Genomic DNA, 23,572 nt, shown 5'->3' with positions numbered 1-23,572 from the left:
GAATCTCTCTCTCAAATACTGTACTCTGGTCCCTCTTTCTCTAATTCCTCCCACTCTCATCTGTCTCTCACTTTTTGTCTCTCTCTCTCTCATCTATGCTTTTGTATCGAATACAGTGTAAACTAAAGATCTGTTCACATTGACCACATCACCAGAGGAGGATGGTTCAACCCCAGTCGAGAGCAATGCTGGTGAATTAGCTACAGTGCACAAAACTGCACATACAATAACATATGTGCCCACTGCAGTTGACAGTACAGCAGGGTTGGGGTAAACTATTTTCTAATTCACTAATTTCAAGGTCACTACAGTAACAAATAATGGTAATAATGGACCTAGGCAAATCAAATCAGGAAGTAAACAGAAATTCTAATTGTGTGCATTAAAAAGCTATGAGGAAAATTGGCATTGTAATTTCATTATACTTCCTGAGAATTGACTAAATGGTAATGGGGGACCCCAACCCTGTAGGGCAGTCCCATAGTAATCAACAAGTCCCTAATGTCTCAGTCAGTCATAACCATAAAGAGACAATGACTCGATCCAAAGTCATATGTAAGTGCCAGACATAGTGTTAAATACTTTGCTATTAGCTAATAGTCATCAGTCAGCTCCCTACCCTGATTTTTCCAAGGTGTTTTTCACTCCAGGTGTTATGGAGAACAGCTGTAGTAGCTGTGTAGTAGAGTAGAGAGAGAGTGGGTTGGAGGCACATCTGTTGTGGCAGATGTTGTGGTAACATCTAGAGGAGATTGTCATGTTCTGAGTCATGACTGGAGGTGTTGTGAGTCTGGAACTGCGTTCCAAATGGCATCCTATTCCCTATGCACTGTAAAAAGTGGGATGACGCAGTTGTTCATCTGAAGTGTTTTTACTGATTGGAATTATTCGTTCAACCTATTCTATTCCATTAGTCTGAAATCAAATAACGAATTTGTCAGATCAATGTGAATTGTTATATTGAATGAAAGCTTCTGAATTGCTTTCAACACCTCATGCGCATGAGCATTGAATAGCAGTGGAGGCAGTGGTGCGGTGTCAGCCTATCAGAAGAGTGGCTTATTGGGGGCGTGGATTTCATTTTGTTCTTTTTGCCCACCGGTGAGAGTGACATTCCAGTTAATGTGGTCTCTTGTATTTGTTATTCAAGCTGAAACTTGTACACTGCCAGTGTCTGTAATGATACAGTACTTGCATAAGTGCATGTGATAGTAAAGAGTCTGATAAGGTTTCTATGTTAAGGTAGCCATAGCTTGGTTATGATATTGCAGTTACTTATGTAAATAATACATTTGGAAACAGTATTTCAAGTTATTGAACAAACTTAATTTCTTAATTTACAGGGAATTGATTAAATTGCTTGTAACCCAATTGAAGAAAAGTGGATAGGTAATTCCAAAGTAAAAAGTGAACTTGGAAGAAGATTTAAAAAAAGGGTTGTATTTACATTAAATATTAATTTGTATTTGTTCTTTATTAGGTTGAACCAAAAGGGAAAAGTAGGTTGAGTGTTGAAAGAAATAGCTTGCAACTTGAAATAAAGGTTTGTTAATAATTGAAAAAACCTAACTAATTTACTTGTAACCAGTTGAAGTACATTTTTTAGGTTGATCCAAAGAGTCATTTTTTACAGTGTGGGCCGTGGGCAAAAGTAGTGCACGATATTGGGAATAGGATCCCATTTGCGACACAACATAGGTATTTTGGTCCGTCGGGTTGGCTGAGCTGCGTGTATTTATAATTGCCATCCTCCAATGTACAGTTGAAGTCGGAAGTTTACATACACCTTAGCCAAATACATTTAAACTCAGTTTTTCACAATTCCTGACATTTAATCCTAGTAATAATTCCCTGTCTTAGGTCAGTTAGGATCACCACTTTATTTTAAGAATGTGAAATGTCAGAATAATAGTAGAGAGAATGATTTATTTCAGATTTTATTTCTTTCATCACATTTTTAATGGGTCAGAAGTTTACATACACTCAATTAGTATTTGGGAACATTGCCTTTAAATTGTTTAACTTGGGTCAAACGTTTCGGGTAGCCTTCTACAAGCTTCCCACAATAAGTTGGGTGAATTTTGGCCCATTCCTCCTGACAGAGCTGGTGTAACTGAGTCAGGTTTGTAGGCCTCCTTGCTCGCATACGCTTCAGTTCTGCCCACAAATGTTCTATAGGATTGAGGTCAGGGCTTTGTGATGGCCACTCCAATACCTTGACTTTGTTGTCCTTAAGCTATTTTGCCACAACTTTGGAAGTATGCTTGGGGTCGTTGTCTATTTGGAAGACCCATTTGTGACCAAGCTTTAACTTCCTGAGATGTTGCTTCAATATATCCACATCATTTTCCTTCCTCATGATGCCATCTATTTTGTGAAGTGCACCAGTCCCTCCTGCAGCAAAGCACCCCCACAGCATGATGCTGCCACCCCCGTGCTTCACGGTTGGGATGGTGTTCTTCGGCTTGCAAGCGACCCCCTTTTTCCTCCAAACATAACGATGGTCATTATGGCCAAACAGTTATATTTTTGTTTCATCAGACCAGATGACATTTCTCCAAAAAGTACGATCTTTTTTCCCATGTGCAGTTGCAAACCATAGTCTGGCTTTTTTATGGCGGTTTTTGGAGCAGTGGCTTCTTCCTTGCTGAGCGGCCTTTCAGGTTATGTCGATATAGGACTCGTTTTACTGTGGATATAGATACTTTTGTACCTGTTTCCTCCAGCATCTTCACAAGGTCCTTTGCTGTTGTTCTGGGATTGTTTTGCACTTTTTACACCAAAGTATGTTCATCTCTAGGAGACAGAACGCGTCTCCTTCCTGAGCGGTATGACGGCTCCGTGGTCCCATGGTGTTTATACTTGCATACTATTGTTTGTACAGATGAACGTGGTACCTTCAGGCATTTGGAAATTGTTCCCAAGGATGAACCAGGCTTGTGGAGGTCTACAATTTTTTTTCTGAAGTCTTGGCTGATTTCTTTTGATTTTCCCATGATATCAAGCAAAGAGGCACTGAGTTTGAATGTAGGCCTTGAAATACATCCACAGGTACACCTCCATTTGACTCAAATTATGTCAATTAGCCTATCAGAAGCTTCTAAAGCCATGACATAATTTTCTGGAATTTTCCAAGCTGTTTAAAGGCACAGTCAACTTAGTGTATGTAAACTTCTGATCCACTGGAATTGTGATACAGCGAATTATAAGTGAAATAATTTGTCTGTAAACAATTGTTGGATGCGCAAAGTAGATGTCCTAACCGACTTGCCAAAACTATAGTTTGTTAACAAGAAATTTGTGGAGTGGTTGAAAAACAAGTTTTAATGACTCCAACCTAAGTGTATGTAAACTTCCGACTTCAACTGTACTTGCATGCGCATGCACGCACGCGCACACACACACACAGAGCAGAGTTTTTCTCTTGAGAACTGTAATGATGAGAGACAGAAACACAGGGAGGGAGAAAGTGATAGAGAAAGAAAGAGAAGGCAGGCGTTTCGAAGAGGCAGAAGAGGAGAATGAGAGAAGTAGAGAAAAGGGGAGGGGGGGGGTTGAGAGAGAAATACTGTAACAAGTGGGAGAGATAGAAAGTAAGAGAGATATAGATGTAAAAGGAGATGGTGATGCAAGCACAGTCTCTAACACACAGAAACACACACACAGGTCACTGGGGGGCGTTTGGAGAGGGTTTAATAATAGACTAATTGCGTCTGGTAAGAACATATCAAAGCTGCCTCTTGAACAGAGAGCGGAAAAGAAAGAGAGATGGAGAGAGATAGAGGCAGAGGGGGAGAGAGAGTGAAATAGGGAGAAAAATAAAGAATAAAAGAGGGAGAGAGATAGTGAGAGAGAAAGAGAGAGCTTTGGATGGATGCATTACCACTTACATGTTACCCGCACCTTTCTAATGAGGTAGAGTGAAAGGATAGAGATGGAGAGATGGAGAATAAACAACATTAATTTGTTGGGGAAAAGGATGCACAGACAAAAAAAGAAAAAGATTTCAGTGTATGAAAAAAGTGATGAAAACAGTGTGTCACAATGGAAGCAATCCCATTGGGCTATATATTACATACACAGTAAATCCACCTGGAAATATCTTCAAAAATATTCCAACTTTTAAGTATTCTTTCAGCGATTCTATGTGAAACAGGACCTCAACTCTGTTTATTTTTTCATCCTTGTGGAAATCTTCTGAGGTGTCATAAGCCCGGCAGCAGTGAGCCCCGTCACCTGACGATCCAATCTTGTAATTAGCCCTCGGGCAAAACCATTAACACCGCACCCCTCCCGGGAGAGGGGGACATTCATGTAATCCACTAGCGCTGCTATCATCGCTATCACATCACAGTGGCACCTTTCGCTCCATGCAGTGATGCCTATTAGCGCCTTGGCAAAGGGAGTTGATTGGCTGATTAGCATAATCCATGGCGTGGTGTATGATATCAGGGGTGGCGCGTCTGAGATGGCGCGCGGTGCCATATGAGTTGCCCAGATTGTCCATCTGTGGGCAATGAGATGGGCGAGTGCCCGTTATGGTATGCTGCGGAAGTGGATGATGGTTACAAATAACGGGCCTCTGCCACCAGGGCCGGATGTCCCTGGATGTCCCAACTCCCCAGATGTCTGTGTGACACCGACGCATTCCAAGAATAGATCGGGGTGCTAATGATGATAGAGCGCCATGGCCTAGTTATTCCCATTGGAGGTCTAATGTCTTAAATGGTGCTTTGTTTACCTGGAGCTACTGTTCCTTGATAAACACGCATGCACGCACACGCACCTTGAGAAACACTAACGCCACACACACGCACCTTGCGAAACACACACGCACAGATAAAGACTGAGAAATACTCAGCCTGTTTTTGGTTTTTGAGGGACATAACATAGAACGCAGAGAACTCAGTGGCAGCTGCATTTGCTAAGACCCACCGCTCAGCGTACAAACACACATATATACGGCTAGGGATGTGATTCAGAACAACCAAGAAAATCAGGGAAAATAAGACATTGGTCAGGCCTCAGGGTCAATTTCTATAATGTATGAATGAACAGAGAATTGTGCCAATAAAGCAGTCTGAGTTCTTGATAAAAGACTAACTAAATATCTTCCCTGATGACTCACTGTAGGTAGGAAAAGAGATTGTGGTGCATGGCTCTAAGACACAGACAGACAGATAGTAGACAGGCAGACCGTATGTTGACAGACAGATAGACAGACAGTACACGGCAGACAGACGTCCAGATGTACCGTTGTTCTCCAAGACAGACAGACAGACTTAGTAAGAAGACAGCACGAAGACAGACGTCGAGACTGACCGTTGTTCTCCTGGGCCAGGAGCAGGGCCTGCAGGGAGGTGTGCGGGCTGACTTCCAGCTGGCACACCAGCACCTTGGCACGGCTCAGGGCTGGCAGGGACCGCCACAGATCCTTGCCACCCACCAGCAGCTTGGCGCCGGCCACGATCACGATGGCGTTCTCCCCTGCGGATGTGACACAACTGGAAGTGGCCCGATGGAAAGATAATGATGGGATAGTAGGCTCACTCGCCCTTGCATACGACAACATATGTACAGTATGTGTGTTTCTGTGTGTGTGTCTTCTCTGCACAGATTGTAAAATGAGCCAGGACTCAAATGAGCCAGGACAAATGAGCCAGACTCTGTGTCTGCAAATAGAACCAGGTGATATAATGCATCAGCTGATATGTGGGTGGGCGCACCACTTGAGTCTGTATGTGTGTTAGAGCTCTGTACAGAGTAGGGTTTATATGGAAGTAGCGGTGCTTGCTGATACTTTCCCCATTCAGATGCACTTAGTGTGTGTGTGTGTATGTGTGTTAGTACACATCCAACGAATAATGCTCCTCAGTAAAGCATATGTACAGTATGTGTGTGTCTGAGTGAGTAACCAAGTAGGTGCACATTCGATGAGCGAGTGATCGTGTATGTGTTATTTGTTGGGGGGGCCTTATTTACCTGCATCGTGGGCGATGATGGAGGCAGTACCAGCGGCAGCGGCAGCCGTCTGCCCCACAAAGTCTAGAGAGGGAGAAAAAGAGAATAAATATTAAGCATTTCAATACATATAAAGTAACCCTTCGTTTCTCATCTTTTGCCACTTTCGGTTCAATTACACTGCGAAAACTCAATCTTAAACCAAGCATATCTAAACATACTATTTAGATCTAGGTCTGGGATGATGCATGCCATGAAATCACATACATCTGTTGGGTTTTAAACTCGTTTTGAAATAAGTGCAGCTAATTTGGAGTATTTTAAGAATAGATTGATGTTTTGAACATTGTAAGTTTTGGTATTTTAACCTGTGGATACACCATTGTCCTTGAAATTCAAAATTTAGTTTTCTCCAAAGAAGTCTTTGCCAACCTGAAAAAAATGTAATGATGAAACTTTGAAAACACTGATCTAAGCCATACATAGAGATACAGAGATATCGACAGAATTGGGTTGTATTTTCTTGTACCCCGCTGGCATACTGGCAAAGTGCCGTCACTCAACACAAACACATGCACACACACACGGCCATCGCGCCAAGCCTTCAAGATATGACGATCCCACCCATCCGACGCCTCCTCATGTCCACCTCTCCTCTCCACTTCCCTCCATCCCTCCATCCGCTCTGGGATGTCCACATCATAAACTCATTCGGGGGGCGTAAAAGGGGTCCCCACCTCGCCCTCAGGCTCCCCACTTTTATCCTACGCTTTCAAGTAAGAAGTCAAAGAGGCATCTGTGCCCTATCTGCCTATGATGTGTAGTATGCAGTGGTTGTAGTACTATAATGGCAGCCTTGGCCCCCTTTTTGTTTGAAGTGCGGCCTTCCTCCTTCGATGTTTCTTAAAAGCCTAGGCATCTATTTTTGGGCTCTGCCCATGCCTGGAGAGCCTCTCCTGTGTTGTACTGTGTATCGATCTGGCCCTTTGTTCTTGACAGAGGTGGGGCTTCAGCTACTTTGGTGAAAGTTTTTCATGCTGTGCTATGCCTAGCTGATTAGAGACCTTGGGTTAGATGTATGGGAATAATGGGTGTTTGAAGGAGAATGGTGTGTGGGTGTGTGTTATGCATGTGTAATGGTACAGATCAAGAGAGAATGAGGGCCAGGCGTTGAAAGGTGGGGTGAGAGGAGGTCGGTTTGACTAAGGTAAAAGAGTAATCGACTGGTTAGTAGGTAGGTAAGTATACAGTGGGGAGAACAAGTATTTGATACACTTTTGCAGGTTTTCCTACTTACAAAGCATGTAGAGGTCTGTAATTTTTATCATAGGTACACTTCAACTGTGAGAGAGGGAATCTAAAACAAAAATCAAGAAAATCACATTGTATGATTTTTAAGTAATTAATTTGCATTTTATTGCATGACATAAGTATTTGATCACCTACCAACCAGTAAGAATTCCGGCTCTCACAGACCTGTTAGTTTTTCTTTAAGAAGCCCTCCTGTTCTCCACTCATTACCTGTATTAACTGCACCTGTTTGAACTCGATGGCCAAGACCAGAGAGCTGTGTAAGGACATCAGGGATAAAATTGTAGACCTGCACAAGGCTGGGATGGGCTACAGGACAATAGGCAAGCAGCTTGGTGAGAAGGCAACAACTGTTGGCGCAATTATTAGAAAATGGAAGAAGTTCAAGATGACGGTCAATCACCCTTGGTCTGGGGCTCCATGCAAGATCTCACCTCATGGGGCATCAATGATCATGAGGAAGGTGAGGGATCAGCCCAGAACTACACGGCAGGACCTGGTCAATGACCTGAAGAGAGCTGGGACCACAGTCTCAAAGAAAACCATTAGTAACACATTACGTCGTCATGGATGAAAATCCTGCAGCGCACGCAATGTCCCCCTGCTCAAGCCAGCGCATGTCCAGGCCCGTCTGAAGTTTGCCAATGACCATCTGGATGATCCAGAGGAGGAATGGGAGAAGGTCATGTGGTCTGATGAGACATAAATATAGCTTTTTGGTCTAAACTCCACTCGCCGTGTTTGGAGGAAGAAGAAGGATGAGTACAACCCCAAGAACAACATCCCAACCGTGAAGCATGGAGGTGGAAACATCATTCTTTGGGGATGCTTTTCTGCAAAGGGGACAGGACGACTGCACCGTATTGAGGGGAGGATGGATGGGGCCATGTATCGCGAGATCTTGGCCAACAACCTCCTTCCCTCAGTAAGAGCATTGAAGATGGGTCGTGGCTGGGTCTTCCAGCATGACAACGACCCGAAACACACAGCCAGGGAAACTAAGGAGTGGCTCCGTAAGAAGCATCTCAAGGTCCTGGAGTGGCCTAGCCAGTCTCCAGACCTGAACCCAATAGTAAATCTTTGGAGGGAGCTGAAAGTCCATATTGCCCAGCGACAGCCCCGAAATCTAAAGGATCTGGAGAAGGTCTGTATGGAGGAGTGGGCCAAAATCCCTGCTGCAGTGTGTGCAAACCTGGTCAAGACCTACAGGAAACGTATGATCTCTGTAATTGCAAACAAAGGTTTCTGTACTAAATATTAAGTTCTACTTTTCTGATGTATCAAATACTTATGTCATGCAATAAAATGCAAATTAATTACTTAAAAATCATACAATGTGATTTTCTGGATTTTTGTTTTAGATTCCGTCTCTCACAGTTGAAGTGTACCTATGATATAAATGACAGACCTCTACATGCTTTGTAAGTAGGAAAACCTGCAAAATCGGCAGTGTATCAAATACTTGTTCTCCCCACTGTATACATATATGGATAGAAAGAGAGAGAGTGTACATAGAGAGAGACAGAGAGAGAGAGAGAGAGAGAGAGAGGTGTGTGTGCGTGCGTGCGTGCTTGCCATATACTGTCACTGTGTCATACCTTGCAGACCATGGCAGTCTTGGCTTCCATTCTAGCTGCCGGATACATTGGTTTGCCCCTTTGCCTCCGAAACTGATGAAGAAATTGTGACCATGGATGGTCTCTCCCGCCTTGGGTAGCCTTGGTGCCTGTCTGAGGGAGAAATAGCACAGGTGAAAATATCCCTCACAGACTCACAATACAACCCTTTAGTAAAACGTCTAAACGAAACTTAGAAAAGCTATGACACGGGTTCAATGATATGTCCATTATTGAGACAGCAACAATTGTTCTCTGGTGATATGATCTCTGCTAATAACAGACTATGGGGATTGCCTAGACTTAAACCACAACTGCTTTGACTTGACTGTGTCAGTGCCAATGCCAGTAATGCCTGACTCACTACAGGATTGGTCCATGCTTACCACCGTCCTCTCTCCCCCAGGCTACCACCCTACGGGCTGGTGATGACAGAGAGAGTCACCAGGCTACTTCAGGGTCACAGCAGGGTGGCAAGAACATGGTGAATAACTTGTTTTTTCACCATGACCCATAGCTATTATTGACATTTGGATACGGATAAAGTGTGTGTGTGTTGCAACTGGGAACTTGGACATCTCCGACATCCGACTTCAGTGATTTCAATACAACTGGGAACTCAAAAAAAAGGAGCTCAGACTGGGAAAAATTGTTTTGAACGGTCATCCAACTTTGAATTCCAAGTCGGAAACTCAGGCATTTTCTTAGAGCTCAGATTTTCCGACCTAAAGATCACTGATGTCAGGATTTGACCTCATTTTTTAAACGAGTACACAGTTGTCTCTTGAACACACCACAAGTGTGAGTGTGTATGTGCGTGCCCACATGAAAAAATACTACAGTTTACTATAGAATACAACAGTACTTACTATAGTAAACTGTAGTATACTGTAGAATAGTATACTATACACTGTAGTATACCTCAATCATGTGTAGTACTTACTATAGAATTGTGTAGTATACTGTAGAATACTATAGTAAAGACTATGGTATACTACAGACTTAAAAAACACTACAGTAAATACTACAGGAATGTCTGCAAAAGCACTATAGAAAATACTACAGTAATGTCTGCAAAAACACTACAGTCAGCAAAAACACTACAGTAATTACTATAGTAAATACTACATAATTTAATTTGCATATACCCTGCCCATTCCCCTCCCCCATATCCCAATTTGTGCCACCCATAAGTGAAAAACCTACATGCCAAGTATAGACCATATATTGTGTTCCCAACAGGTTAAAGAAAAGAGCAGAAGCGCTGAGCTATCTGTTCAACCTACCTACCTACCTACCTACCTACCTACCTACCTACCTACCTACCTACCTACCTACCTACCTACCTACCTACCTACCTACCGATTATGGAAAATGTGTTCTTTCAATATTTTGTTCAGTAGGCTTCCCCTGCTATGTCAAAGATAATAAAACAAAAACACTACAGTAATGTGCGCAAAAACAGTATACTACAGTCCGCAAAAAACACTACAGTAACGACCATAGTATATACAAAGTTTTTTTTTTACTACAGTATTCTACAATCATGTCCGCAACACTACAGTAAATACTGGATTCCCAGCTACTCTTCCTGGGGTCCAGCAACATAAGACAGTTACATACAGTTTAAAATATTACATGACATTACATTTCATAACACCTTACCCAACACATTCAGTGTGTTCCCTCAGGCCACCACTCCACCACCACATATTTACAATACACATCCATATGCACGTGTGTGTCTTATAATTTCTATGTGTGTCTGTGCCTGTGTGTGTCTCTTCACAGTCCCCACTGTTCCAAAATATGTATTTTGATCTGTTTTTTTAAATCCCATTCTACTGCTTGCATCAGTTACCTGATGTGGAATAGAGTTCCATGTAGCCATGGCCCTATGTAATACTGTGCACCTCCCATTGTCTGTTCTTGACTTCTGGATCGTGAAGAGACCTTTTGTTGCATGTCTTGTAGAGTATGCATGGGTGTCCGAGCTGTGTGCTAGTAGTTTAAACAGACACCTCGGTGCACTCAGCATGTCAACACTTCTTACAAAAACAAGTAATGATGAAGTCAATCTCTCCTCCACTTTGAGCCAGGAGAGATTTACATGCATATTAATGTTAGCTCTCTGTGTACATTTAAGGGCCAGCCATGCTGCCCTGTTCTGAGCCAATTGTAATTTTCCGAGGTCCCTCTTAGTGGCACCTGACCACACAACTGAACAGTAGTCCAGGTGCGGCAAAACTAGAGCCTGTAGAACCTGCCTTGTTGACAGTGTTGTTAAAAAGGCAGAGCAGTGCTTTATTATGGACAGACTCCTCCCCATCTTAGTTACTGTTGTATCAACATGTTTTGACCATGACAGGTTACAATTCAGGGTTACTCCAAGCAGTTTAGTCACCTCAACTTGCTCAATTTCCACATTATTTATTACAAGATTTAGTTGAGGTTTATGGTTTAGTGAATGATTTGTCCGAAATACAATGCTTTTAGTTTTAGAAATATTTAGGACTAACTTATTCCTTGCCACCCATTCTGAAACTAACTACAGCTCTTTGTTAAGTGTTGCAGTGATTTCACTTGCTGTAGTAGCTGACGTGTATAGTCATCCACATACATAGCCACACTGGCTTTACTCAAGGCCAGTGGCATGACATCAGTAAAGATTGAAAAAGGTAAGGGGCCTAGACAGCTGCCCTTGGGAATTCCTGAATCTACCTGGATTATGTTGGAGAGGCTTCCATTAAAGAACACCCTCTGTGTTCTGTTAGACAGGTAACTCTTTATCCACAATATAGCAGGGGGTGTAAAGCCATAACACATACATTTTTCCAGCAGCAGACTATGATCGATAATGTCAAAAGCTGCACTGAAGTCTAACAAAACAGCTCCCACAATCTTTTTATCATCAATTTCTCTCAGCCAATCATCAGTCATTTTTGTAAGTGCTGTGCTTGTGGAATGTCCTTCCCTATAAGCGTGCTGAAAGTCTGTTGTCAATTTGTTTACAGTAAAACAGCATTGTGTCTGGTCAAACACAATTTTATCCAAAAGTTTAGTTAAGCGTTGGTTAAAGGCTGATTGGTTGGGTATTTGAGCCAGTAAAGGGGGCTTTACTATTCTTGGGTAGCAAAATTACTTTTGCTTTGCTCCAGGCCTGAGGGCACACACTTTCTAGTAGGCCTAGATTGAAGATATGGCAAACAGGAGTGGCAATATCGTTCGCTATTATTCTCAGTAATTTTCCATCCAAGTTGTCAGACCCTGGTGGCTTGTCATTGTTGATAGAAACAATTATTTTTTCACTTCTTCCACACTCACTTTACGGAATTCAAAATTACAATGCTTGTCTTTCATAATTTGATCAGTTATACTTGGATGTGTAGTGTCAGCGTTTGTTGCTGGCATGTCATGCCTACGTTTGCTAATCTTGCCAATGAAAAAATCATTAAAGTAGTTGGCAATATCAGTGGGTTTTGTGATGAATGAGCCATCTGATTCAATGAATGATGGAACTGAGTTTGCCTTTTTGCCTAAAATTCCATTTATGGTGCTCCAAAGCTTTTTACTATCATTCTTTAGGTCATTTATCTTTGTTTAATAGTGTAGTTTCTTCTTTCTACTCAGTTTAGTCACATGATTTCTCAATTTGCAGTACGTTTGCCAATCGGTTGTGCAGCCAGACTTATTTGCCATTCCTTTTGCCTCATCCCTCTCAACCATAACATTTTTAAATTCCTCATCAATCCACGGGGATTTAACAGTTTTTATAGTCATTTTCTTAAATGGGTGCATGCTTATTAGTAACTAGGATAAGCAATTTCATAAATGTGTCAAGTGCAGTGTGTGGTTGCTCCTCATTACACACCACAGGCCAACACATATTCTTTACATCAACAACATAGGAATTAACCATAGTATTTAACCATAGTATTTCTTCACGTGGGTGTGTGAGTGTGTATACGGTATGAAAGCAAAGGTAACTGAACTAAATGAATATCGCCCCGTAGCACTCACCTCTGTCATCATGAAGTGCTTTGAGAGACTAGTCAAGGATCATATCACCTCTACCTTACCTGTCACCCTAGACCCACTTCAATTTGCTTACCGCCCCAATAGATCCACAGACGATGCAATCGTCATCACACTGCACACTGCCCTATCCCACCTGGACAAGAGGAATACCTATGTAAGAATGCTGTTCATTGACTATAGCTCAGCATTCAACACCTTAGTACCCTCCAAGCTCATCATTAAGCTCGAGGCCCTTGGTCTGAACCCCGCCCTGTGCAACTGGGTCCTGGACTTCCTGACGGTAGGAAACAACATCTCTACTTCGCTGATCCTCAACACTGGGGCCCCACAAGGGTGTGTGCTCAGCCCCCTCCTGTACTCCCTGTTCACCTATGACTGCGTGGCCAAGCACGCCTCCAACTCAATCATCAAGTTTGCAAATGACACAACAGTAGTAGGCTTGATTACCAACAATGACGAGACCGCCTACAGGGAGGAGGTGAGGGCTCTGGGAGTGTGGTGCCAGGAAAATAACCTCTCACTCAACGTCAACAAAACAAAGGAGATGATCGTGGACTTCAGGAAACAGCAGAGAGTGCACCCCCCTATCCACATCGACTGGACCGCAGTGGAGAAGGTGGAAAGCTTCAAGTTCCTTGGCGTACACATCACTGACAAACTGAAATGGTCCACCCACGCAGACAGTGTGGTGAAGAAGGCGCAACAGAGCCTCTTCAACCTCAGGAGGCTGAAGAAATTTGGCTTGGCACCTAAAACCCTCACAAACTTTTACAGATGCACAATTGAGAGCATCCTGTCGGGCTGTATCACCGCCTAGTACGACAACTGCACCACCCGCAAGATTTGTGTGTATTGGGTATATGTTGTGAAATTGTTAGATATTACTTGTTAGATATTACTGCACTGTCAGAGCTAGAAGCACAAGCATTTCGCTACACCCGCAATAACATCTGCTAAACACGTGTATGTGACAAATACGATTTGATTTGATTTGCATTTGTGTATGTGTGTATTTGTGTGTGTGTGTGTGTAGCAGGTATGGTGGTTGAGATACGAGGGTATTACAGTAAGTCTACAAAAATAGTTATTTGTTGTTTTTCCCATCCTCAGAATTTCCAGTAACCTGGGTGTTGATGCAGGAGATTTTAGGTTGTTTTGGTCAAAACCAAAATAGCGGGGAACGTATGGGAGTCCATATGCTCAATAGTTTTGATGAATCATGTCCTATGTCTTATGTCCTCTCTTTCTTAGGACATTTCTTTCAGAAACACATTTGTGCAGAGGTGGGATCAAGTCACTATTATTTGAGTCACATGCAAGTCTCAAGTCATAAGGTCCAAGTTTCAAGTCGAGTCACAAGTAGAACGGGTCAAGACTCAAGTCAATTCCAAGTCCTGCATTCTAAGAGCAAGTCAAGTCGAGTCCAGTCATTTCAACACCATGCATACATGGAACAATCATTTTCTCTTATTCAAAGTTCTGACTCCAAAGTGTGTGGAGCCACAGGCCACGTAACTGATTTCTCTGTGCGCTGAGGTGCCCGTGCTCCTCTTACGCACAACAAAAATGACAGCAACATAGGAACTAGACACACGGAACTACGACATAACTCTGGAAATATGAAGAAAGGAAACCATACATTGAATAAACAGAACTTCTACCTCATGAGTCTTGCGAAAGTTCATGTGCACAATAAACATCGCGCCCACTCAGAGCAGGGTAAGAAATGGTTGGCTAAATGAAAATGTATCGTAAGCCTATTAAGCATGAAACAGATCAAGTAAATGTGTAGCAATAAACGGTAAAGGGATGGAATGATGAAATGCTAGCAATAGGCGACATGCACAGGCGAGCATGACGTATTTCCGGTTAAATCTCAGGATGGATGTAAACTTCCGGTTATCGTAGAATGCTGTGCTACCGTATGCTAGCATTGAATGCTTGTCGTCAAAAACATCCGAAACGGTTAATTGTTTAAATGTTTATCTTAATGTTTTTACTTGTTATACTTCGTCTTGACTTATAACACGATGACGTGTAAACATACGAAAGTGTCCTTTCAAAAACGGGATGACAGCTCTTCCAGCCATCACTGCTGTGTGCCGCAATGTACAGTGTCTGCCAGATGCAATTCTTCTGTTAGTTTTTTTACTTTTCCCAAAGACAGTGAACTACATAAACGGTGGGTGATTAACATTCGACAAGTCAACTTTCTTACAACAAACACACGAGTCTGCAGCTGACACTTTCTAAGTGAAGATGTGATAGAGCCTCCGACTCCAGCTGGGCGCAGACGTCTGAAGAAGGGAGCTGTTCCAGTGCTGTTTCAATGGAACAATTTCAGTCTTCCAGCCCCACGGCCCGGAGTTTGGGAAAGGACCGAGCGTCCCAACACAGAAACCATGAATGATCCGTCTGTGGAATTGGACTGTCCTCCTGACCATGACTACTGCAACAGTACTGAACCTGCTGCGCTGGAGATGTCCCTTGACCACAATGAAGAACTTAGTGTAGAGATAGCAAGGGTCCGAAATCAAATTGAGGAGATAACTATCAGCAGCAAGTTCTGCTTGGAGTTCTGCTCTAGATCTAGGCTATCTACTAGTGCATTAATTGTATTTTAAAATACTGAGAAGAGCAGTCAGCAAAAGGACTGACGTGTGCGTGGTCCAGTTTCTGACCTTAGTGCCAAATGTTCTAAGATGTTGTATAACTGTCAATAAGGATGCTAACATGCTTGCAATTTAATGTTGTGTATGGACACTTAACATATAGAAATGTAACACGTATGTCCCACAGGTTTGCAAGTCATGCCCACCTGATGGCCTTTTGGAAGCAGATAGAGCCAGCCACCTGCAAGATCATACGGGTGACAAGAGCACAAAGTGTAGCAAAGACTGATGAGGCCCCTCACACTGGCAATGCAACGGTGAATATATTTTACAGTTGTTCTTACAAAGCAAGATATATTGCATCATCTTATTATCTTGAAAGTTAAGCCAGTAACAATCTATTTGTGTAATGAGGTAATAATGGAATTCTTACTCTTTTCAGGTTCTTCAACCCATTGACACATTTTTTCTCTTCGTGAATTACTTGTCATTGGGTCTGATGCAGAAGGATCTGGCCCACAGATCCAAAATCCACCAGTCAACTGTAAGCCGCATCATAAATACATGGGCTAACTTCCTGTATACTGTACTAGGGGCTGTGGGTATTTGGCTGGATGAGGAGACTGTCAAATCTCACATGCCAGAGGTTTTTCAGGGTTACTCTGGCACACAAATTATTTTGAACTGTACCGAAATACGCTGCCAAACACCTAGTTCTCTTCTCCTCCAGAGTGAGGTGTTCTCGAACTATAAATCACACTGTACATTTAAAGGATTAATTGGGATGGCCCCTCACGGCACAGTAACCTTTGTGTCGTCTCTCTATGAAGGTGCCATCAGCGATAAAGAGATTCTGAAGCAGTCTGGCATTGTGGCTATCTTAGAACCATCTATGGCCATAATGGTTGACAAGGCTTTCCTTGTAGAAGACTGTGTGCCCTGCAAGGTCCACATACCTACCTTTCTGTGTAAGAGAGCACAACTGTCTGAGCCAGAGGTCAGGAAGACACAATCTATCTATTGCCAGACTGAGAGTCCACGTTGAGCGGCTCATTCGCAGGGTTAAGAAACATACATTATTCAGTACAGTAATCCCTCTTTCATTGACGGGCAGCATCAATCAACTTTGCACAGTTGCCTGTCTTTTGGTCAATTATCAAAATGGGCCCTTTGTTAAAGCCTGGGCAACCAATGGCTAATGTTGGCAGCACAATCCTAAAATGAACACTCATGGATGGCTATGGAACAAATAGGCTGTGATGAAATATGTTATGAAATTCATGTCTTTTTTTTTCAAGAATGTTTTTATTGAGCTACATATTATCGTACAGACAGTAAATTAGTCAAGTCAGTGCTCACTTTTTTAGAACGCTAACAGTAAAGTTACATTTACATTTACATTTTAGTCATTTAGCAGACGCTCTTATCCAGAGCGACTTACAGGAGCAATTAGGGTTAAGTGCCTTGCTCAAGGGCACATTTACGTCATTTAGCAGACGCTCTTATCCAGAGCGACTTACAAATTGGTGCATTCACCCTATTGCCAGTGGGATAACCACTTTCCAATTTTTATTTTATTTTTATTTTTATTTTTATTTTTTATTTTTTTGGGGGGGGGGGGTAGAAGGATTACTTTATCCTATCCCAGGTATTCCTTAAAGAGGTGGGGTTTCAAATGTCTCCGGAAGGTGGTGAGTGACTCCGCTGTCCTGGCGTCGTGAGGGAGCTTGTTCCACCATTGGGGTGCCAGAGCAGCGAACAGTTTTGACTGGGCTGAGCGGGAACTATGCTTCCGCAGAGGAAGGGAGCCAGCAGGCCAGAGGTGGATGAACGCAATGCCCTCGTTTGGGTGTAGGGACTGATCAGAGCCTGAAGGTACGGAGGTGCCGTTCCCCTCACTGCTCCATAGGCAAGCACCATGGTCTTGTAACGGATGCGAGCTTCAACTGGAAGCCAGTGGAGTGTGCGGAGGAGGGGGGTGACGTGAGAGAACTTGGGAAGGTTGAACACCAGACGGGCTGCGGCATTCTGGATGAGTTGTAGGGGTTTAATGGCACAGGCAGGGAGCCCAGCCAACAGCGAGTTGCAGTAATCCAGACGGGAGATGACAAGTGCCTGGATTAGGACCTGTGCCGCTTCCTGTGTAAGGCAGGGTCGTACTCTCCGAATGTTGTAGAGCATGAACCTGCAGGATCGGGTCACCGCCTTGATGTTAGCGGAGAACGACAGGGTGTTGTCCAGGGTCACGCCAAGGCTCTTCGCACTCTGGGAGGAGGACACAACGGAGTTGTCAACCGTGATGGCGAGATCATGGAACGGGCAGTCCTTCCCCGGGAGGAAGAGCAGCTCCGTCTTGCCAGGGTTCAGCTTGAGGTGGTGATCCGTCATCCATACTGATATGTCTGCCAGACATGCAGAGATGCGATTCGCCACCTGGTTATCAGAAGGGGGAAAGGAGAAGATAGTTACATACTATTAATCTGTATACATACAATATTCGGTACAGAAAAACAGAATTAAAGCACACAGTGCGAAACCAAAGCATAAATAATAAAGAAATGAGGATAGAGAAAAAAAAAAGGTACGAGTGCATACAAGAAAGTCTCAGTATTTGTATGTTATAATTTGATATGTTACAATTTGCATATGTGGCAATTAAAGGGGAACTATGCAGCTTTTTTAGCTTAATTTACCTTAACTGAACAGCTTCGGAGTCATTGGAATGGTTATATGACTTTTTTCGAGTTGAATGGTGGTCGTGTCCCTTCCCCCTAGCGCCTGTGAGCGGAAAAACCACCCTTGCAACTTTCGGCCGGCGAGCCGCCGTCCACAGCATCAGGAAGTATCGCGTGATATCAGGTCTCTCGATGTAACAAATTGCTTCACAGCACTGCACACATACGCCCATTCAGGAACCGGCTAACAAGGTAGCAGTGGAGTTTTTCACACTATCGTCATGGCTGAGCCGGCCAAAAAGAAGCAGAAAGCTAGGAAAGCATTGTCGGAGGAACAGAGAAAGAGGAAACGGCAGGCTGACCGAGCAAGGAGTCAGACACAAGTAAACATAGGAGCTGCCAAATATCTATATATAGGGGGAGCTCTATAGAGAAAAAAGCGAAGAAATGACCAAAACTGCATAGCGCCCCTTTAATATTACAATGTTGTAAATAAGACAGTTAACAAAATAAATGTTAAAATGATTGTACAATAGTTAATGTGTCTGTTCAGTTACTTTTCATAGAGAGGTATTTTGACATGTATGTGTTAAAGAAAAACAAATCACTCCCTTTTTATTTATGAGATGGTATTAGGAGAGATGCTAGTATGCATGTGACACAACTGTCTGGTATTGAAATGATACAAACCATTGTTCGTGGTTTATGCCACTTCTGCTCTGTTTCAGTGCACGAAAGTACAGGAGGGACGACAGACATGCCACATTCAGAGTAATGGGCAGTCTGATATAGTAATGCAACCAAATGGTTGCATATCCCACACCCAGCCACACAGGAACAGTAGCTTTTAACAAGCACAACTGGCTGTGAATCACGCAATGTCATCTGAAATACACAGAAGCATAATTTAATGGGTTTTGAAAGACGAGGGTCTAAAGCAGCAGGAGGAGGAGCAAAACTTGTTCTTTCTACTTTTTACTGGTGTAAGCAACTTATCTACTGTCTCGTGTCACTTTTGTGCTTTCTGCATCACTTTCCTACTGTCTTGCACCACTTGGCTATACTGTCTCCCACCACTTACCTATTGTCGTGTGCCATTTACCTACCTTCAAACAGTATTGGCAGAGCAGTAGGTGAGTGGTGCAACATTGTAGCCTAGTACCAATAACAACAGTAGAGTGAAGGTTTTGCTCCTAATTCCTCTTGAAAAGTAGAAACATCAAGTACAAAAGCAAGGAAGTTGGGCCATATGTTTATAAAGAAAGAAGTAAAGATGACAGGACAGTTTTGAGTAGAACATCAGCAGTCATCAAGTCAGGAAAAAGTAGTAATATCATTATTGTTTACATTTCAAACCAAACTCCAATTTGTTTACAACAGACCCAACAACAAAGCATGGCAATTCCCACTCAGCTACCCTGGTCTGTATTAGGCTACCACTGTTCAGCTATTGTGAAAACCACTAAAGTTCTAAAGTGTTCTCTTAGCAATGGCAATCAAAGCTGTGGTAACATTAAATGAGTAAAACATGTGTTGAACGGAACCTTGAACAAGTTCAACAGAACTTTGAACGTGTCACTTAATCTAGTCCTACTCTCAGCTGGTGTGGTGGCTTTAGTTTCTTCATTGAGCGGTAGCAGTGGGCTCTCACAGAGATCTCATTTGTAGCCCTGTTTTTACCTGATACTTTCATAAAAGTACAAACACATGAAGTGAGAGGTATATACACATGATTCAACTTTATTTAAAGCATGATTAACCTGAAGCAGGACAGAGTCATGACTTAAAACACCAAAGCAAGGCTTCTAGCTCAGGCTAGCTAGCGTTAGCATATTACCTTGAAAGTTGCAAAGAAAATAAGAAACGTAAAATTTGAAGCCTTTATCCAGTTTGCTACGTGGTGTCGTACTGGATGTCCGGACGACCCTCCGTATATCATTAACAGATACTTTAGGCAACTCCAGCAAACACCTTGTAAACTTCATCTCTGCCATCATAACGGTCTACTGTCACTGTCTAATGTTTTTTCCCGGTAACCGGAAATGCCCAACCATCCTTACGCCAATGCGGAAGTGATGCGTGCATAGAGCCTATTATTGTAGTATTACATGGAATATAGATTTACCACATACAGTGGGCGAAAAAAAGTATTTAGTCAGCCACCAATTGTGCAAGTTCTCCCACTTAAAAAGATGAGAGAGGCCTGTAATTTTCATCATAGGTACACGTCAACTATGACAGACAAATTGTGTTTTTCTGGATTTCTTTTTCTCATTTTGTCTGTCATAGTTGACGTGTACCTATGATGAAAATTACAGTCCTCTCTCATCTTTTTAAGTGGGAGAACATGCACAATTGGTGGCTGACTAAATACTTTTTTCCCTCACTGTATGCATTTAAACGTGTGAAAGCAACAGCAAACATTTTAACAAGAGAAAAAAGCTGTGCCTATGGTGCCTCTTCGCCACAGTGATAATTCAATTTAACAACAAATTCCAAATGCAAGCTTCATAAGTAAATTATCAATTTCAAGCAATTTTTACATACCAAAAGTAGGCCTATGCTAGTAATTTTTGCCCCATTGCTGGTGAGCTTGCAAAGTAACAGTTAATATTCTTGATCTTCAAACTATTTTTGGAGCTGCATATTTATTAATCCTCTCTACGTACAATTTAAGGTTTGCGCTGCACCTGATCCTATAGCTGTACTGCAAATCAGCAATCTGTTTGCTAGCTCACCCGACCTGTGTTGATTGACAGTTTGCTGGTCCAATCAGAGGGCCGAGTGTGCGTTTCACTAGCCAATCTGTTTCAGTTTTTTTTTTTGCAAGGGCGATGCTGCGGCTACTTTCTCTGGCTGCGTGTAGAGTAATCCACATAGACTCTGTGCCACAAAATGAGTGACAAATTATTACAAAACCTGGCCAGATAATTTCAAGTCATCACTCTCACGTCAAAGTCGAGTCCCGAGTCTTGAGGCCCCAAGTCAGGTAATTTTATTTTCTATCAAATCGAGTCTCAAGTCATGACATTTGTGACTCGAGTCCAAGTCATGTGACGAGTCCACAACTCTGCATTTGTGTACTAATCTATTTTAGCCTATATAATTTAGTCTAACTTTTTTTTTTACAGTATGTTTAATTAGCTTATATAATGCATCTACAGTTGATCCCCATAGGTTGTTTGTTTTGTTGCAATATGAAGGAAACATTTATGTTCAACTCAGAAATTGTTCTTCTGTATGTTGGATGACTGGATTCTCTCTCTCTCTCTCTCTCTCTCTCTCTCTCTCTCTCTCTCTCTACACGAAACAGGGTTGTGATAGTGTTTGTTACTGATAAGCAGAGTTATACACTACTATGAAACTTGAGAGGAAGTAGGGGAGGGTATGAGAGTGCGTGGGCCAAGCATAGTAATTGCACTCTGCACATGCACACACATACGCAACCACACACACACACACACACACAGCTTCCGGTCCCGCCTTTATTGACAACTGACCACAACTATTGGCTGGCTTGGCTGCCTAGCCTCTCAACACCTGTGATTGACAGGTATGGTAAACCCCTGCCCCTCCCTCACCAGACACTCGCCCATTGTCTGTGTATTTTAGAGCGCGCCAACCAAACGGGCACTACGTGCTAAAGCTCAACTCCAACTGTTTTCTCCCGCGACACCAAAAGGCCACCACAGGTATTCGGTGATGTCAGCTGTTTGTTTCGAAGCTTGTTATGTCTCTCTTGTTTTTCAAGGAAAATAACTTTGCCTATTCTGTTGTCATTATGAGCAATAGCTAGCAAGGCTACTACGCCTAAGGAGGTCAGTGAGTGCAGCACAGACGAAAACATTTGCTTTCCATTTAAGCTAACCTTCAGAACACACGGATGACTCAGACGCAGAAGTAGCCTGAGAGCTATTACCACATCGGTATCACTATCAGAAGTAGGTTTAAGAGGGACTGAGGATTGTGCAAACATTGCTAACTTTGGACCATTTCCTTATTTCCTTATGCAGCAGTCACGTAGGTTGACATAACCTAGTAGTGCTTTAAAATATAATACATTATCAGAAAGGTAAAGGCTTTACAAAGGAGTTTCTTCGAAGACAGGAAGGCCTTATACAGTCATGCTGTGTTGACTCATCAACTAGCTGTGTAGGTTACAGTTTTTCTCGATTGCTAAGACACATTTCTTGAAAGCTGCTCTCCTTTTCTCTTAACTGTGAACACAAAACCCAATTTTCAAGCTACATTCACAAAACCTGACTCTTCTTGCAAAACCAAACTTTCACCTCAAAACAGTTCAATCTGTGCTCAAAACTGAACTATGTTGTCAAATCGTGCCCCGAGTCAATCAAAATAAAAAACACTACTGAACAGTCACTAAACACTACGTAGAAAAATAGAAAACACAATGCTCAGGACATGAAGCTGGAGAAATAAATGTTTATTGTTCACTGTAGGCTAAATGCATGTTGCAAAACAAAAAAAAACTGTGCATTTAGCACTTGTACAAAAAGACAAAACAGAAATCTTGTGCATTTACATGTAGCACTTGTAAAAACAAACATAAATCTTATGCGTTTGCCACTTGTGTACAGTAAGCCCATGTAAAAATAAAGTACAAAAATATACAAATAAGTGCATTACTCAGCCACAGCATCATGTCTCCGTACTGGGTCAGGCCACAGGACTTCATCCACATCACAGGCCACATTCTGTCTGGCCAGGCAACGGGGGGAAAAAAACCTGGCATGCCGTATCCAGGCTTGGCATGCCTCCACACCTATGTCACCACAGGCAAGTCCCATGGCTTGCAGGAGATTTACCCTGGTGTAAGGTTGGCATTCATATACCTTCCACCGCCATGAGGAGAAGAATTCCTCAATGGGGTTTAGGAAAGGGGAGTACGGTGGAAGGCAAAGATTGATAAAACCTTGGTTCATATTGTACCACTCTCTAACCTGGAGGGCTCTGTGAAAACTCACATTGTCCCAAACAACAACATAGATGGGATGCTCATCCTGCTGCCCTAACAAAGCATCTCGCATGTGATTGAGGAAAATGAAGAGCTGGTGAGTGTTGTAGGGCCCCAGGTTGGCATGATGGTGGACAACCCCATGATTGCTGATGGCAGCACATAATGTGACATTGCCACCACGCTGCCCAGGAACACCAACAATGGCCCGATGGCCAATCACATTACGGCCTCTCCTTCTCCTTTTGGTGAGATTAAACCCAGCTTCATCGATGTAGATGTATTGATGGGGTCTTTCCATTGCATCCAGTTGAAAAACCCTCTGTAGAAATAGATATGGTTTTGTAAGTGATACGGAAAAAGTGATTTAGGCCACTACAGTAA

The 23,572-nt window shown here is 42.7% G+C and overlaps 1 pseudogene; it reads right to left on the bottom strand.

Annotated features, from left to right (window-relative positions):
- The window catches only part of LOC121538949, a 77,449-nt pseudogene extending 61,658 nt beyond the window's left edge, over window positions 1-15,791 (bottom strand).
- Between the last annotated feature and the right edge of the window lie 7,781 nt (window positions 15,792-23,572).

The sequence above is a fragment of the Coregonus clupeaformis genome, chromosome 34 (genome assembly GCF_020615455.1).
Source record: "Coregonus clupeaformis isolate EN_2021a chromosome 34, ASM2061545v1, whole genome shotgun sequence".
Classification (NCBI taxonomy): Eukaryota; Metazoa; Chordata; class Actinopteri; order Salmoniformes; family Salmonidae; genus Coregonus; species Coregonus clupeaformis.
This window is presented reverse-complemented; position numbering and strand designations above follow the sequence as displayed.